We start from the raw sequence: 19719 nt of genomic DNA, 5'->3' as shown, positions 1-19719 counted from the left end.
ATTTCTCTCCTTGATTAACGTGGATGCTCTGTGCTTTTCATTAGGACCCCAGGCCATGTTGGGATCCCTGGCAATGAACTTGCTGATCGACTGACTAAATTGGCTACTAATGGGCCATCTCTTGCTATTGGCATTCTGGAAATAGACCTTCACTCGGCATTACGTCGTTGGGTTTTGGGACTTTTGGAATGCAGAATGGCACACTCTTTCTTCACCAAACAAGCTCAGGGTGATAAAAGATTCTACAACTATGTGGCGGTCCTCTTTATGGGCCTCTCATAAAGACTCTGTCGTGTTTTGCCAGCTCCGCTTCAGCCATACTTGGCTGACTCAGTTATCTCCTCTGTCATGAGGACCCCTTCTCTGTCGTTGTGGATCAATGTTGACTGTGGTTCACATCTTATAATTTCAGATGAGAATAACTTGAGGTTGTACCGAATTTTCTCATCTGAAATAGGTCATTATTAACCAACATGCTACTTACACTGTATTACACAACCAAATACACCATATCACTTCCCTCTACATATTACAAATTATTTTCACCATGCACATTGTGTTACATTTTCTTTTCCTTTGACATTTGCATTATATAAATTATATTCTCATCAACTAGGTAGTAACAAGTTATGTGGAACCATTATAACAATTGTTAAGCATTCAATTTGCTGTAACCTCAGAGAAATCTTCATATATATCATGTTCTTTATATATTATTAAAATAAGTATTAACAACTGCATACCAATAAGATTGTAATAATGAGAAATCTTTGCTATTAGATTCAGAAGCATCTAGCCCACATTACATTTCAAGGCGGTTGGTTACTCTGTAGTGTCAATGAAATAAATAAATAAATAAAAATAAATAAATTTACTGGACTGTCCCGACTTAGCCGGCCTGCGACGGACTTTAGCTTTCCTGACTCGCTACCCCTGGTGTTAGCTTGACAGATCCTCAGTGGCTGATGTAGTTTTACCATTTCTTGGTGATGGGGGGGTTTTTATCGCTTTATTTAAGTATGAGACCTTCATCCTTGTCGGTGGGTGGAGAAGATGGCAGGCCGTCATGATCCCCCCTTTGCCCCGGTTGGACGAGCATCGACTGGGCTTGGTGGTTCACCCCCGCCCTCTGCCTTAACACTCCTTTCTTTATGGGGTCTGTTTTATCTTTAGTGTGTATCTTGTCTACCTGTGGTTTTTCCTTCATGCCCCTGTTATTAGTCACTTTCTTTCCCTCCTCTCTTGTTGCGCCTTCTTCCTTCCTTCTCTGTCAATAATTTGTAATTTTATGGCCATTGTAGTTCCCTCTTATAGTGTGAGGTTTTATCGGTTTTAGTCATTCCAAGGTCGGAAAGACTGATGACCACATAGTTTGGTCCCTTTCTCCAATCCAATTTCCGTGCCAGTGCTTCAGAGTCCATATCAAACGAGAGGTCCTCCCACAACTAGGTAGATAAGTTAGTTTGTAAGATTAGAGGATATCATAGGCTTACTTGCTCAGGAGTAGTTCAAAAATATACACCATATCACAACAAACAAATACTGACACAATCAGTGAGAGATTATCAACAGTAAAATATTAAAATCTGGAATTTCACATTGGAAGTAACTGGTGACACACAAACACACACTCAGAAGTTGGCTTGGTGTAAATAAATGTGTGGAGTGCATGGATTTTTTACTTATCTGAATTTGTGACACCTTCTACAGTGGCATGTCAAAGATGAATACTTCAACATCAGTTTATCACAGTAAAAATTACGAAAATAGTGGAGCACCAACAAAACAATTGGGGCGGCTAACAATGCAATGTCGTGCACAGTTCCAATGCTGGTTGGTACGGAGTTCTGGATAACTGAGTAGGAAATTAAAATAGGAATAGAGAAATAAATGAGGGCATGGAGCAGGAAATGAACTTGTAAAATAACTGTGTAGTATTCTTACACATTGAGGTCTACACAGCTTCGATCAGGTCTAGTACAATATTATAGTATTTGAAACAGCTGTTGGATTGGTGACAGCTTTATGACTTAAATTCATTTCAACAGAAAAGATCAGCAATTGTTAAAAATGGATGAAGTGTGAGAGCTTAAAAAGTTGTTGTGAAAGGGGGGCGGGGGAGGGGGGGGGGGGTCAGCAGCATCGAAAGAACTGTCTAAAATAGAAAAAGAGTGATTTATGAAAACTATTCAACACTAATAATTAAGATGCAACAAAGTGAAAAGTTTTAAGTAATTCCTTACCACTGGAGTCCATCACCTGGACAACAATATTAAGTAAAGGTAAGTATTCCTTTATTGGCTTTAGTAATTAGACAGTACTCTACACATCACCAATTACCAAGTGATTCCATCCACAGTGGCTGTATTAAAAGTGATATTACAAAAAGAAAAACAGGTATCGACATTTCTGCATGTTTTTATAACCATTTCCTTGACTAAAATATCAACAATTACAAATGTGTACTCATAGTGTGTGCATATGTCTCAGTATTATAAATATAACATTACAACTTTGTGTGTATGTTCACACAAATATGTGAATTGTAAATATGTATTAATATTTGAGAAGGAAAGTTGCTACACACCATATAGCAGAGATGCTGAGTCGAAGTAGGCACAACAAAAAGATTCACATTGTTATAGCAATTCGCACACACGTCTGCAGTCTCACGCAACTGAAACCGCACTGCAGTGTTGTTGTGCCTATGACTCAGCATCTCCGCTATATGGTGAGTAGCAACTTTCCTTCTCTAATATTGTTACATTCCATCCTGGATTTTCCATTGTTTGTAAATAATATATATTATGTATGTTTGGCAGTAAATTGGCAATTTGAGTTTCGTGCTAGTGTGTACATACATTTGCTGTTCTTGTACCTTTCTTTTTTTAATGCAGGTAGCTGATATATTTGCACCCAGATGCACATGAAGATTGGACACTTTGTGTAAATTCCTAATATATATGTGCATGTAGTGTGAGTAGATTCCCTTAATCGTTGTGATATTTGTCAGTGACGTGTTAATATACTCTTCTTTTGTGGCATCTCCTGAAAGTGACCGTTGTGCGTGAAACCTGCTGATAGTCTATGATGCATGATATATTGTTAGTGCAGCTGATAAAGGAACAGTGACTTCATATAAAAACAAATACTACTAAATTCAACCAGAGCCTTATGCACCTTGCAGATGAGCAACAGTGGACAGAAACCACACATCATAAGCAAATAGAAATTCAGCTTGAGAAGTCCCCCAAGAGTCCTCATTTACCAGTCATTTTATGTGTACCCTTTTCTCTGCTGGACACTCAGTTCAGATTTTCAGTGTTTACTTCTTCATGTATAAATAGTTGCACCAGTAATGACTAGTACTCCAGTAAACTGAATAGATTTCACGTAGGACACAATACTGCCCACAAACACATTTTGCCCATAGACAGATGATTCCATGGTAACATTTAATGTTTGGAAAATGATTGTTACACTTCCAAGAAAGACTAAATAGCTGCATCAAATATCTGTGGAAACAGGCGTCTGCAGTTTATAACTATTAGATGAAGACGTTCCAATCACATCACTACAAGCTTTAAACTTGACACTGAACATTTTCATGTGATGATTTAGTATGATTTCTAAGTGAAATGTATTGCAAATCACAAACAAGGTGGTACAATGCTTTAGGCCGTATACTTCCACTTGATAGGAGCATAGTTCAAACCCCTGTCCAACCATCCATCTGAGTTACGTATTCCATTATTTCCCTAAATGATTAAGGTAACTTCTGGACTGGTTCCCTTGAAAGAGATACAGCTGATTACCTTTCCAATCCTTGCTCTGTCTGAGTTTTGCAATCCATCTATAACCCCCCCCCCCCCCCCCCCCACCATAAATAAGCAAACTTGTTGTCAAATTTGCCCTTGTCTGGCTGTGGATTTGTCAATAAACCTCTGTACATACAAACAGTTTGCCATTTTGACCTCACTTTGAAGCAGACACTGTTTGTTTTGATGGTACTGAGAATGGCCACAAATGCAGGTAAGGCAGTTCTGGCATTGACTTTGGCACTGAAGAAGAGGAGGAGGAGTTGTTGGTCCAAGGAATGGTTTAAAATGAGAGAGAAATATACTCGTGAAAACCTGCTGAAGGAAATGTTACACTCGGAACCCAATGATTACATCAACTTTGTGCAGATGGACAGTGAAACTTTTAATAACTTCTTTAAAATTACTTTTCCCTCACTTTGAAAAAGAAGATAAAAGTACGCAAAAATTTGTTCTCTCCTACTTGGTCCTTGAATGACAGTTCATTAAAATAGCACAATGTTGAAACCTGTTGCCCGCATTGTCTGTGGAAGAACTGGAGAACTTTGATACTGATTTTCTTCTCAACCTCTTCCTCCATAAAATATGGATGGGAAAGATGTGATACTGCTACCATTTTGGTAATTGCCAATAGTTTCCATAGTTGCAGAAACTCTAAATACTGGGAGATAAATTTTAGTGAAACTGTTTTTCACTAAACATATGTTGGGAAACATCGACGCATACATTGTCCACTATCTTTTCAAACTTTCCTTCAGTCAAACTTTTGCCGGCCGATGTGACTGAGTGGTTCTTGGCCCTTGAGTCCGGAACCGCAGTGCTGCTACGGTCATAGGTTTGAATCCTGCCTTGGGCATGGATGTGTGTGATGTCCTTAGGTTAGTTAGGTTTAAGTAGTTCTAAGTCTAGGGGACTGAAGACCTCAGATGTTAAGTCCCATAGTGCTTAGAGCCATTTATTTCAATCAAACTTTCCTGCAAACATGTCAAAATGGTCTACGATTGGCAGACACTTCAAACAGTATCGTACAGTCAAATGTTTAGCAAACATAGTAAAGCTTGACAGATTTTTTTGATAGTGTACAAAGTCCTTGACAACTTCTTCATTGATGGGACATTGAGCCCGTATCTTCTTTTCTTTCTCTTTTTCCAAACTGAACTTGTGCCTTTGCCTCTAATGACCATGATGTCAATGGCATGTTGATCCATAAACGTCCTAGAGTACAAATCAGTTCCTTCTTATACTGCCTGTGGCTTTTGTGAAATTAGCTTATTCCACTGGTAGTCTGCATTGTTGTTCATGAACTTCTCTCTCCAGTGAACCATGCAGTAAGACTTATTCCTTTGCAATATCTATCTGTCTTATTACAATTTGCAATGTAATTTCAGTTGCCGGATATTTTTTAAAAGCCATTCTCAAATTCACTCTGTGTAGACCTCAATGTGTATAATCTGTTCATCATAAGAATAGACCTGATGTAAACACTGCACTATGTATTCTTCCACGTTTGCTGTAACCTCGTTGGATTTCAGTTTCACATGGGACTGCAGCCAAGCTATCTACAGTACTGTATGTTTTGTGCTGTGCATTACATGCACATTGACGGCAAAAATACAGGACAACAGTTTTACCGGCGCATTTAACTTGGACAGCACTGACCGGTCAGCTGGTGCAGCTAGCCTGCAGTGACGTGGCCAGCTGCAGCTCACACACAAAAAGAGATGAGCAGAGGAGCAATACAGCTTCGAATGTCATTTATTTTTTAAACAGAATGAAATAATACACTGCAAATCTCCCACAATACGCTTCTTAGACAACTAGTCGAAAACTGCAACACATTATCATTTTTAGCTTACATACTGTTGTAATTAAAAACAATTCCTGACTTAACCACAGGGTAATTTTTCTGCATAAGCTGTGTGTAATGTAAGAGAGTATTGAAGGATTTCACCGTATAGTTAAATATTGAAGCCACTGAAGGTATTACTTACAGTCAGTCGTCTGGTAATCTCTTACCTCCTTCCTTATCCAAATCCAAGAAATACATTTTAGTTCTGGAAGTGTCACTTGCTACGTTGACAACAAGCCTATCAGCAACAGAATCCACAAAGCCAACCAGGCTCAGCATTTTCTCTTCTTCTTTTATGACTAGCCGTTCTATACCCCGCCAGCGTTCGGCAGTGACGTGTGAAAAAGCTGTGTGCGTTAGTTCCAGTACATCTGGCAGCTTAACTTCTAGTTACTTCTCGGGCCAAATCCTGCAGCTTGGCTCCCGATCAGTTCTGTTGGGTTCATATTGTAATGGTACAGTAGCAAATGTAAAAATGCAGCATTTGTATGATGTGCTTGATGCTGTGATGGATGGAGACTCGCCTACTCTCAAAAACTCTTTATGTGCACCCTACACTACTATGCAGTGCATACCCGAACCCATTTGGGGTACCCTGAAGTTCTCGGCACTATGGCTGAAGTCTAGGAAAATGCAGTGTAGCTTGCCACAGAAATTTCGCAGTCTGTAGTTTGTCTTTCACATGACTCAGAACCATGGGGGTACAGAGATGGGGGAGAGTGGGGGTGAGGGATGGGGTAATAGCATGATCAGTTCTAGCGACAATGCTGTAGTTAGTTTGTGAGCTTCACTGAAGCTCCACGAGCAAGGCAGGTATTCTCAGCCTTCTCTGCCAGTTGCTGAAATTATGCAGGTACAACCTCACATCCCGGCAGCAGGCACTTTTTCCCTACATGAGTCACAATTTGTAACTGGCTGCATGCCATTCCCTCAATGGCTGCCACAATAACCTATTCAGTATGTTGACTGAGGCCCCTGGGCATACACATTGAGTGCACATGGTGTCCTCTCCCAACCCTTGTTGCTAATTCCTGAAGGAGAACCCTTACTCACCACACATTTGAATTCCTGATATGGGACATGGCCCATTTCCCAACAGGTGAAGTGAGTCTCAGGATCAGTTACAGTTTCAGTGGAAGACAGTGCCTCACACTTGTTGGTTAGGGGGATAGGTGTATCAAGCAGATTTCTCTCTGGTCCCTGCCACCACTGCAGAGGAGCCTAGACCTAGCATTAACATGTCACTCATGGACAAGTCAATGAGTACTGATTATCATGAACTTCTTGCAAAGGAAACAGTAGCCACATCAGAGGATAATACTCAGGACACTACTGGTATCTCTGGCACATGATTTTCAATAGCCCTCCAAAAACACCCATTTGCAGAAGCTTACAGTCACTTGACACAACAGCAGTCAGGAAGATTTCCAGCTGCTTACAAATAGCAACTGACTCATCCTGTGTCTGAGAACAGCAGAAACAGAGGGACTGCATTGTACCTAGTGCAGTAATTTACAGAACAGTAAACAAACAATCACAAACTAAGCCTGCTGATTCTTTCTTAATTGATGAACCTGATGTGCTTCAAGTATTACCAGTTACATTTAAGAACTGCAGTGATTAACAACCAAAAGAAGATATCTATTAGAAAACAGAACAACTTGGTATAAAATTAACTTCTTGAAAGAAGTAAGTTTCTTTCATCAGATGTCATTCACTTCCACTTTATTTTTATTTAGTGTACCATGGCCATGTTGTGTAGCCACTTTCAAGTAAATTGTTTAATCTTAACCATAAAGGTTTTGAAAAACATGGCCGGACTTTAAAACTGTAGCAATGATATTTGGTATAGTAGAAACAGTAGTACACTGCCCACGAAAATGACTACCCCAAAACATATATAGTTAATGAGTTAAACACTTTTTTTGGGAATGACTATACAACTGAAATATCTTATGCAAAACAAAATTACAATGGAAATAAGTAACAGCCAATGCATTACACCTATTTCTTTCAAAAAGTTTGGGGGCTGTGGGCTCTGTTGCGGCTTAATAAGATTTACTGTTTCTCTGAAGTGTTTTTTAGGTTGTGATCACTAACAACAATGACACTATTAACTTACGATAAATGCAGACAATATAAACCCCGTTAACAGAGAAAACCAATGTGACACAAATGATAGTTATTTACAGTAACTGCAAATCACTAATGCCAATTTACTATGAAATAAGTAATGCACAACACTTATGCTTTACAAAGATTCTAAAAAATATACTCTTAATCGCATAAATACGCACTGAGATACACAATGGAATTGGGGAATGATTACTTTTGAACAAGGATACTGCTGCAAAAGGTTTTTAAATTTTATTATTATCTTGAGCTTTTACTCATTACAGAGGCTTATCTCCAACATAATAATTTACTTGGAAATTACAATACAAACAATAAACGTTCTTAAACTATACTCTCAAAATATTTCTGCAGGTGTTTCGATTTTGCATGTTACACATACTTATTATTGAAAGTATGAAGATATGGGATACCAAGGAAGATTCGTGACTGGATGGGAGATTTCTTCGTTGTTATCATGTTAGATGGTGATTCATTTACAAATGTAGAAGCAACTTCAGGTGTTCCTCAGGGAAGTGACTTGTACTCTTGCTATTCGTGCTATATATTAACAATCATACAGACAATATTAATAGTCAGCCAAATAGCCATTGCTGTGGCTGGTGTCCGCCTCTGTAGCGCAGTGGTAACGGTACCGCCTACCACACGAGGAGCCCAGGTTCGATTCCTGGCAGGAGACTGGGTGTTTTGTCCCCTTCATCATTATTTTCATCCACCATTGACATGCAAGTCGCTGAAGTGGCATCATCTTAAAAGACTTGCAATGCGGCGGCCGAACCCCAAAGGGGATATCCTGGCCAATAAATGCCATACGATCATTTCATTTCATTTTTTCGTGGCTGGTGACGCCCATGGAGAGACCTTTTGGTCAGAATGAGTGGCATTGGCGTGGATGATCAGCAGTGAAATGTATAAAAGTGTCACTGGCAGTTACCATGCTAAAATGGCCTTCCCATTGGAGTGTGCCAAAGTTTTCAGTGTAGGCAGGCATTTTCATCTTTGGAAATACCATGGGAAGGAGGTCAGGCCAAGATAAATGTAGTAAAACACTTTCCCCAATATACAGGGTGATTCATGGAGATATGCAAATATTTTAATGTGTTTTTCTACAAGTAAAACTAATGAAAAAAGTTCATATTAACGTAAGTCCGCAAATGTTTAGTTATGGAGTTATGGCTGATAAAAGATTTTGCCTGAAATTTAGCAACTTCGCTAATATGAAGCCCTCGCAAAACTGTACGAGGTTAAAGTAAAGTAAGATTTCCATTTTTGTTGTTGTTATTGATCTGGTGAATCTAATAAAACATGTCTCAGACGTATATCAGCAGTAGCTGTTGTTGTACCATTCACGAACAGCATTCCAGTGACTGGTTTCCAACAGGATGACCCTTGTCCGTATACCACTGATGTAACCTAACATGCTCTACAGATTTAGACATGTTGCCTTGGACTACTTGATCACCTGATCTGATTCCAATCAAGCACTTACGGGTGGTGATTGGACAACATCTCCAGCACTATTCCTGTATTGACTGACCACATTCAACAGGCAAGGAGCTCCATCTCACAAACTGACACCTAGCACCTGTGCATCACAATGTACGCGTATTTGCATCCCAACATTCAACATTCTTGCAGGTACATCAGTTATTAATGTACCAGCATTTCACATTTGTAATAGCTTATCTTGCACTTAACCTGTGATTTTGCAATGTTAATCACTGAAATATTGTGCCCAGACAAATGTACTCCCGAACTTTCATTGCTGTGCATTAATTATTATTTGGTGTTGCAAATTATTGTCCATCAGTGCATTAAGTATCTAAAATTTAGGTGTAGGTCCTTTTGCTGCACCAGTGAGTTCATTTATGGGACCTGTCTAAGTGCTGTACAGAGTTAAATGCTTGGTGAACGACCTCCTGTGTGCACAGACTCCCCATGAAAGCATCTTCTCAGTTGGCAATGTGCCATATGTTGAAGGAAGAGAAGAAGAACTGAAAGTATAAAACAGTTGGCTTGGTGTCCTATCAAAAAGTGAGGAAGAATATGAAAGATCCACAACATGTCAATTTGTTGTTGAGATTTCATCATCTAGTCACACAACAAAATGGAGTACTTGGCTGAGAGAAAAGATGCCTTCACCCTTAGCATCCAGAACCTCTTCTCCCCCCACCCCCCACCCCCACCCCCCAAAAAAAGTGTATACCACCACATCAGTGCAAGCAGCAGTGTCAGTCTCCTCTGACATATGCAGGGAAGAAAAGACATCAACATTGGTGTCTTCTTCTCAGAATAAAACTAACTTTCAGTCATTGGCTGATAGAACTGCAGGCAGTTCGACCTGAATTAGTAAGCTCTTATGTCGTCCCCTTCAGACTAATTCAGAAAAGTACCCTATGAAACGAAACAATTTTGAGTATAAGGCTAAATCTCAGTACCTTCAATCACTACTAACCCAACATTGTACCACCCACACACCACACATGTAGTGCATGAACAGTAGTAAAATTTATTCCATTCTTTCACTTTCTACATCTCCGCAGAGGAAAAGAATCAACAGTAAACATTTTCTAATCCCATTATTATTTCCCCCCCCCCCCTCCCCCCTCCACACACACACACACACACACACACACACACACACACCATTTACCAAGCAGTAAAGTGTTCACCAGTCCAGAGTCTCAAAAATATAATGTGATAAAGGATATCTCTGGGACACTTCTACAAACTACTTCAGTGGTGCAAGCATCATCTCTCTTCTCAGCTAGATTAAGTTTAAAAAATTGTACAGAGTGGCACATTATCTAATAAGAACAAGAAGAGGGGAATGCTGGGAATGATATGTCGACCATGAGAGCACACAAACCATCCTCACAGGTGTTGCCAAGACTCCATCATACATGCAGCCATCAATTTTCCTCAACAATCCCAGGCAATCCATAGTATTTATCATGATGGACTAACTGTGTGGAAAAAATTATGAAATTGCTCTAGTACCGGAAATCTCAAGAGCTTATTTCCCAACATTACAGTGGCTTTTGAGAGTTTCATTTCACCACCAACCACCTGGTGCAATTGGAATCCACAATCCAAAATGCTTTCTTATATCATAAACATATACTAACATCAATCCTTGATCTGCAGTAAGAGTAAGACATCATCCGGTGCTACCGCGTCCTCTGTGTGCTCTATGTATGGTAATCCGCTTCCTGTCTATAAACTTTTATCCTCTTTCCTGTTCAGATTGGAACAGTCCTGAGCAACAACGTACAAAAAAAAAAAAAAAAAAAAAAAAAAAAAAAAAAAAAAAAAAAAGAGAGAGAGAGAGAGAGAGAGAGAGAGAGAGAGAGAGAGAGAGAGAGCGAGCACCCCAAGAATCAGTCCCAAGTATTACCCTTTTCACAAGCCTGATCATCACCCTCATATCAGCTGTAGGATGTACAGTTTCACCCCCCTGCAGGTCCGGGGGCTAGATTAGGCCCGAGGTATTCCTGCCTGTCGTAAGAGATGACTAAAAGAAGTCTCTCACGTTTCGGCCTTTATGTATTGGTCCCGTGTAGAGTTTGACCTCCATTTCTCAAATTTTCCCTAAAAGTGAGCCAATTGGGGAAGGGCGTCTTACATGGTGCATCGTGTCCATTGTGCATTGAGATCTTTAGCCCACTTCCTTGTCATCACATTGCAGTCCCGCTCATCCTCCATATCTTGAGGGAAGACACCTTCCTGGGTGTGTTTTCTTCCACCCACTATGCAGTGTCGTTTTCTGTGCCAATGAGGACCATGGAATTCTTTGCACATCATATCCAGCACAGTAGCCAGTCTGTTGTTGTGGGGCCACCATGTACCCTGTTGGTTGTAGCCCCCTGACTAAACAGGGATCTCTCTGCTGATGGCTGCACCGTTAACTCCCCACGTATGCCAAGGAGTAGATGCCCGTCACCGTGGAGCATCGGGACTCCCGGCAATATCAATCCTGCCAGCTGGCCTTTGCTGCGACTGGGTGGCACCCATCAGAAGGGCCCCTGGTTGGAGTGGGTGGCATCAAGACGGATGACATGCCATGAAGTGAAGTGTAGTACGTCACCTCTTGCTGGTGGTCCACCGCCAGCAGTCTCTAAGCTCACAAAGTCTAACTTTAATGCTAAGTAGTATGACCCCAAGTCGTTTCCCTCCAAAGCCACACCTTGGGAGGAACACCAGGCTAAGGATGGCAGTGAAGCTTATTCACCCTGGTAGGTACGAGGATGAATAAGCATCACTGCCTACGTATGCCAAGGAGTAGATGCCCGTCACCCTGGAGCATATACGAGAGTTGATGGGGATTCTTTATGTCTATGAAGCCTCAGTTTTTTGTGGAGCATTTGGAAGACACGTTTGGGGAGGTGGAGAGCTTGTCCAAAATACGCTCTGGGTCAATTTTGATGAAAACAGCATCCTCTGACCAATCAAGGACTTTACTCGCATGTGGCAAGTTTGAGGATGTTTCTGTCACCATCATGCCTCATAGGAGCTTAAATATGGTCCAGGGTATTATATTCCACAGGAACCTTCGGTTGCAGTCTGACAAAGAGCTGTGCACCAATTTAGAGCGGTGAGGTGTTCATTTTGTCCGGCGCATCCATTGGGGTCCGAGGGATAATCAGGTTGCCACTATTGCCTTCACCTTGGCCTTTGAGGGTGACACATTGTCCGAGAAGGTCAAAGTGATGGTCTACCTCTGTAACATCAACCCTTGCTCGCCAGACTGCAGGATTTTACAGAAAGAGAGGAAAATCGTGGAATATAAGACCCTGGACCGACTGACCTACACCGAGGCTAAGAGGAAATTTGAGCACCTACATTCTGTGGCTATGACCTTTTCATACACCGCCGCTATGAGAACAGTTGTCGCCCCATCAGGTCCTCAAATTGCTGTCGCCTCTAAGAACCGGGAGACTACATCTGCCCCCTTGATGGTGGGGGCACTTCCCTTACTTTTGCTCCCACACCATCTGCTTTAGGAGCAACAACCCCCCCCCCCCCCCCCCCCCCAACCATCGGGGATTTCAGTCCCCACTTCTGAGCCAGAGAAGCTTAAGTCTTCTTCAGCTCCTCTCACTAGGAAGAGATCCCTTGAGTCACTCCCTTCCCAGGTTCCTGCTAGTGGGAAAGATGACACCCATCAGTGGCTGAAGAGCCCAAAAGCCGCTAGTCGTAGGGCTTCACTCTCGTCCTCAGTCCCGGGGACTGATTCAGTGAAGTCCTTCCAGCCAGGGAAACCCAAGGAACAGTGCTAGAAATCGAAAAAGAAGACCTCCAAAAACAAGGAACTTAAAGTGGCACCCACACCACCGCTACCTACAACCTCTGCGTCTGAGGATGGGGTCGAGATTCTGGCATCCTCTGAGGACCTGGAGCTTGCCGGACCCTCAGACACAATGAATATAGACTGCTCAGATAAGAAGTCGGTGGCAGCAGGTGACCCTGAGGTGTAAACTGCCTCATTGAATGTTCCATGCCTTCCCAGTCTCACAGTGATGTCATCCTCCAGTGGAATTGTGGTGGTTTTTTCCACCGCCTGGCTGCGCTACGTTAACTGTTAAGCTACGTTAACTGCTAAGCTTTACACCTGCTTTCTGCATTGCCCTCCAGGAAACAAGTTTCCGGACAATGCAAACCCCTGCCCTCCATGGCTATAAGGAATATTACAGGAATCCTAGTGACTATAATAAAGAGTCAGGTGGAGTTAGGAGTTTTGGGGAGATTTTAACTCCCATAACCCCTTGTGGGATGACACTGTGATTATTGGCCGAGGCAGAGGTGAAAAAACTTAACTGTCTCAGTTTGACCTCTGCCTCTTAAATACTGGGGCCGCCACACTTTTCAGTGTCGCTCATGGTAGTTACTCGGCCATTGATTTATAAATTTGCAGCCCAGGACTTTTCCCTCCATCCACTGGAGAGCACATGAGGACCTGTGTGGTAGTGACCACTTCTCTATCTTCTTGTCACTGCCCTGGCATCAGGCCCATGAACACCTGCCCAGATGGGCTTTAAACAAGGCGGACTGGGAAACTTTCACCTCAGATGTCACCGTTGACTTTCCCACACATGATAACATCGATGTGATGGTTGATCGGGCGACTACCACAATTGTTTCTGCAGCAGAAAATGCTAAACCTCACTCTTTAGGGTGCCCCCGGCGAAAGACAATCCCTTGGTGGTTGCCGGAAGTAGCTGAGACAATTACAGAGCGTCGGCGAGCTCTACAGCAACATAAGTGGCACCCTTCCCTAGAGCATCTGATAGCCTTTAAGCGGCTCCGTGTCTATATACGCTAAATTATAAAACGACGGAAGCAGGAGTGTTTGGAGAGGTACGGGTCGACCTTTGGGTACCATAAGTCACCAGACCCCAACAGGTGACCCTGACGTTACCGCCAATGGTGTGCTATGTACTGACACAAAAGCAATAGTCAAGTACTGTGCTCAATCCTCTGTGTCGGAGAACTATCCCCCAGTTTTTCACACCCTCAAACGGCAGATGGAAAGGAAAGTCCTCTAGTTCACTACACGCCACAGTGAATCCTGTAACACCCCTTTTGCATGGCCCTAAAGACTCTATTAACCCTGCCGCTCTCCACTGTCACTTCCTCTCAATTCTTGACGTATTCTGGGGCTCTGAAGTGGTTTACACAGATTGCTCGATGGCCGATGGTCAAGGTGGCTTCGCTTATGTCCACAGAGGCATTTTGAACAACATTCCTTGTCCAATGGCTCTAATGTGTTCACTGCAGAGCTGGTGGCCATCTCTTGTGCACTTTAGTATATCTCTCCATGCCTTGGGGAATTGTTTGTTCTGTGTACTGACTCCTTGAGCAGCCTGCAAGGTATCTACCAATGCTACCCTCGCCATCCCTTGGTAGCGTCCATCCAGGAGTCCATCTATGCTCTGGACCGGTCCCATCATTCAGTGGTGTTTTTGTGGACCTCAGGACACGTCGGCATCACAGGCAATAAACTTGTCGACAGGCTGGCCAAACAGGCTATGCGGAAACCACTTCTGGAGATGAGCATCTCTGAACCTGACCTGCATTCTGACTTACGCTTTAGGGTTTTTTGGGAGATGGAATGGCATAACAGTACACACAACAAACAGCATGTCATTAAGGAGACTACGAATGTGTGGAGGTCTTACATGTGGGCCTTTCGCAAGAAATCAGTTGTCCTCTGCCAGCTCCGCATTGGCCACACTTCGGCAACCCACGGTTACCTCCTGCCCTGTGAAGACCTTCCCGAGTGTTGGTGCGGCACCCGGTTGTCAGTGGCTCATATTCTTGTGCACTGTGCCACATTGACTGCCCAGCGACGAAATCTGGGGTTACCGGACTCATTGCCGCTAATTTTCTCTAACAATGCCTCATCGGCTGATTTAGTTTTACGTTTTATTCGTGAGGATGAGTTTTATCATTTGATATAAGTTTTAGTGCATGTCCTTTGTCCCTCTGTGTCCTCCACCCTAGTGCTTTTAGGGTGTAGGTTTTAGTGTGTTGCAAAGTGACTGTCTTGTCCTTTTTATTCTCATGATCAGCGAGCCATGGTAATCTGCTTTGTTGTTTTAATTTCTTCTACCCATTTCTTGCATTTTCTTGTCCCCTTTTGCCCATTTACATGTTTGTTACCCTTCGTCGTTCTTGTAATTTTTCCTTTCATTCCGTTTTGAGTTGTCAGCTTTTTTTTGTTCTATTCTCACACTTGTGGCATTGTTTTATTCGGAACATGAGACTGATGACCTTGTAGTTTGGTCCCTTTCCCCCTCTTTTAATCCAACCAACCAATCCACGTACAGTTTCACCGTCATTAAATGGAGATGACTCAATTACACCATCATGCAACATCAATGGATGGTACTTAATACCAATGTCAGCGAGCCATCTGGAAGGCACAAGATTGGATTTTGGAGAGTAGTTTCCCTTCAGAAACCTATGTTGTTGACTTCTGAAGTCTCAGGACTATATCGTTATACTGAGGTCTACTTCAGTAATCAGTTGCTTAAAGTGGTTGCATAATTCAGCTTCTTAAGCCTACTGTTAAATAAAAAGCTGTCATACATGCCGCATCTGCAGTGGTATGGTAAAACTTAACATTCTTTGGTTCCAGAGTGGCCCCACTCGGAGAGTTATTACATAGACCTTTCAGAAGTCCCTAATTCTCTCCCACATATACTACGTACATGTTGCATATGGATCATCAGTACTGTTACAAAGGATATTCTGAAAGTTAGTGTCACCATTGTTTTTCAAATGGAAACTTTATTTCCAAAAACAAATACACCACAACATCATGAACTATACACTTTGTACTAATTTTTAACAATCATCACCAATGTTGCAACATTTATTATAACGTGCAATCAGTTTAAAGAAACCACTCTGGTAAAACTCGGTGTCCTGTACCCTAGCAGTGTTGTTTTCATTCATGGATGTGGAGGGACACCCATTTGATCTTCATCCTCTGCGCTCTGTCTTCCTTCTCTAAACATGCGATACTAGCGACCGACTGTATGATGAGACATGACCTCTTCACTGTACACAGTTTGTAGGCATTACACACTGGTCCCTCGTGCTTATTCATACCAGATAAAAGCACAAGGTGCCATTGGTGAGCATATTGTCAGTACACATCTGTCTGCCATTGTGATGTGTACTCAAAAAATGCTGGGCACACCAATCTACAGCTGCTTTCTCTTCTATGGTGCTCTGTGCATGTATTTTTCCTCCTCTGCTGATGTCCCTTCTGTTGTTGAATGAGCAAAGATTGTGTGTGGCTTTGTATAGTGATTGCTTGTGTCACCTGGTGTCTCTCTTCTCTTGTAAAAACAATGATGAAAATAACTCAGGAACACCCCTCACAGTATATGGTCTGCTTGACCCTACTGCACGTAGTGGTGTGAGGACAGGTGGTGCATTTTGTATTGGCCTCACCAGTAGTACATTTCAAAAGGCATGTTCCCATATGGTAAGTTCAGTGTCATCAGCTACACAGTAAATATCACTTGAAAGCCTAACTGTCTGAATTACTGTTTTATTTGTTGACTAACAGTGGAGGCTCCTTAAGAACCATCCCAAGGCAAGCTGTGAGGTAACTGTAAGTACTGAGAACCCATATTCAGTTTCCTCTGCTGGACTGCAAAAGTTCCTTTCTTTTTGAGATTTGTCTTGATGGATAATTTCTCCCCAGATGCACCTTGATCTGATTCCAAAACCAAAGAAGACTATTGTTTTCTGGTAACTTTTTCTCTGTCTGTGAATGCACCAGTTTTTAATTCCTTGCATGGACGGCTCCAGAATAATGACCTAGGTTTGCTACCAGTTTCTTTCTGACAAACCTGAACAATAATCTCCAGTTTAAATTCATGCGGTATTTTCACTGCTAACATAATAATAGCCTTCGCCAAGTGTGTGAAACACTCAAGAAAGCTGTAACTTCCTGTTGTGTTGCAATGTAATGGACTGTCAACCACTGTTGTCACATAACACGTAGATAACAAACATTCCACATTTTCTGGCTGCACTATATGACACTGTTACCATCTACACCTACATGATTACTCTGCAATTCACATTTAAGTGCTTGGCAGAGGGTTCATCAAACCACAATCATACTATCTCCCTACCATTCCACTCCCGAACAGCGCGCAGGAAAAACGAACACCTAAACCTTTCTGTTCGAGCTCTGATTTCTCTTCTTTTATTTTGATGATCATTCCTACCTATGTAGGTTGGGCTCAACAAATTATTTTCGCATTCGGAAGAGAAAGTTGGTGACTGAAATTTCGTAAATAGATCTCGCCGCGACGAAAAACGTCTTTGCTTTAATGACTTCCATCCCAACTCGCGTATCATATCTGCCACACTCTCTCCCCTATTACATGATAATACAAAATGAGCTGCCCTTTTTTGCACCCTTTCGATGTCCTCCGTCAATCCCACCTGGTAAGGATCCCACACCGCGCAGCAATATTCTAACAGAGGACAAACGCGTGTAGTGTAAGTTGTCTCTTTAGTGGACTTGTTGCACCTTCTAAGTGTCCTGCCAATGAAACGCAACCTTTGGCTCGCCTTCCCCACAATATTATCTATGTGGTCTCTCCGACTGAAGTTGTTCGTAATTTTTACACCCATGTACTTATCTGAATTGTACTATTTATCGAGTAATCGAATTCCAACGGATTTCTTTTGGAACTCATGTGGATCACCTCACACTCTTCGTTATATAGTGTCAACTGCCACCTGTCACACCATACAGCAATCTTTTCTAAATCGCTTTGCAACTGATACTGGTCTTCGGATGACCTTACTAGATGGTAAATTACAGCATCATCTGCGAACAACCTAAGAGAACTGCTCAGATTGTCACCCAGGTCATTTATATAGATCAGGAACAGCAGAGGTCCCAGGACGCTTCCCTGGGGAACACCTGATACCACTTCAGTTTTACTCGATGATTTGCCGTCTATTACTACGAACTGCGACCTTCCTGACAGGAAATCACGAATCCAGTCGCACAACTGAGACGATACCCCGTAGGCCCGCAGCTTGATTAGAAGTCGCTTGCAAGGAACGGTGTCAAAAGCTTTCTGGAAATCTGGAAATACGGAATCAACTTGAGGTCCCCTGTCGATAGCGGCCATTACTTCGTGCGAATAAAGAGCTAGCTGCGTTGCACAAGAACAATCTTTTCTGAAACCACGCTGATTACGTATCAATAGATCGTCCCCTTCGAGGTGATTCATAATGTTTAAATACAGTATATGCTCCAAAACCCTACTGCAAACTGACGTCAATGATATAGGTCTGTAGTTCGATGGATTACTCCTACTACCCTTCTTAAACACTGGTGCGATCTGCGCAATTTTCCAATCGGTAGGTACAGATCTATCGGTGAGCGAGCGGTTGTATATGATTGCTAAGTAGGGAGCTATTGTATCAGCATAATCTGAAAGGAACCTAATCGGTATACAATCTGGACCTGAAGACTTGCCCGTGTCAAGCAATTTGAGTTGCTTCGCAACCCCTAAGGTATCTACTTCTAATAAGGGAACCTCCCCATCACACCCCCCTCAGATTTAGTTATAAGTTGGCACAGTGGATAAGCCTTGAAAAACTGAACGCAGATCATTCGAGAAAACAGGAAGAAGCTGTGTGGAACTATGAAAAAAATAAGCAAAATATACAAACAGAGTAGTCCATGTGTGAGATATGTAACATGTGGGTTAGTCTGAGCTCAGGTCCCGTGGTTGGCGTGAGCAGCTGGGGAACGAGGGGTTCAAGTCTTCCCTCGAGTGAAAAGTTCATATTTTATTTTTAGTTTATGTGACAAGCTCTGATGTTTTCATCACTTTTTTGGGAGTGATTATCACATCCAAAAGAGAACCTAAATCGGGCAAGATAGAAGAATCTTTTTACTCATTCGCCAAGTGTACATGTTAGGTGGGTCGACAACATATTCCTGTCATGTGACGCACATGCCGTCACCAGTGTCGCATAGAATATATCAGACGTGTTTTCCTGTGGAAGAATTGGTTGACCTATGACCTTGCGCTCGAGGTCCCATTGGACAGGCACGTCCTTTCATCTATTCATCGCACGGTTTTGTGGTGCGGTCGCAAAACACAGACACTAAACTTATTACAGTGAAGAGACGTCAATGAACGAACGGACAGGTCATAACTTTCCGAAAATAAAGTAAGTGGACTAACTGCTCGAAATAATTTTCGGAGAAAGCATTTACGACAATCTCGGAAGATGTTTTCTGCCTACCACCGGTTTTGAACAAGTATTTTTGCCAACATATCAAGGGAAGGTTGAAGTCCCCACCAACTATAACCGTATGAGTGGGGTATTTATTTGTTAAGAGACTCAAATTTTCTCTGAGCT

The 19719-nt window shown here is 42.2% G+C and overlaps 1 protein-coding gene across 1 annotated transcript in view; it reads left to right on the top strand.

Annotated features, from left to right (window-relative positions):
- LOC126175704 (bifunctional coenzyme A synthase) overlaps positions 1-19719 on the top strand; it is a 121815-nt gene that overhangs the window by 47501 nt on the left and 54595 nt on the right. The gene's annotated exons all lie outside the window — the stretch shown is intronic.

This window comes from Schistocerca cancellata, chromosome 3 (assembly GCF_023864275.1).
Source record: "Schistocerca cancellata isolate TAMUIC-IGC-003103 chromosome 3, iqSchCanc2.1, whole genome shotgun sequence".
NCBI lineage: Eukaryota > Metazoa > Arthropoda > Insecta > Orthoptera > Acrididae > Schistocerca > Schistocerca cancellata.
The sequence above is the reverse complement of the archived record's forward strand: the minus strand, read 5'-3'. Positions and strand labels throughout refer to the sequence as shown.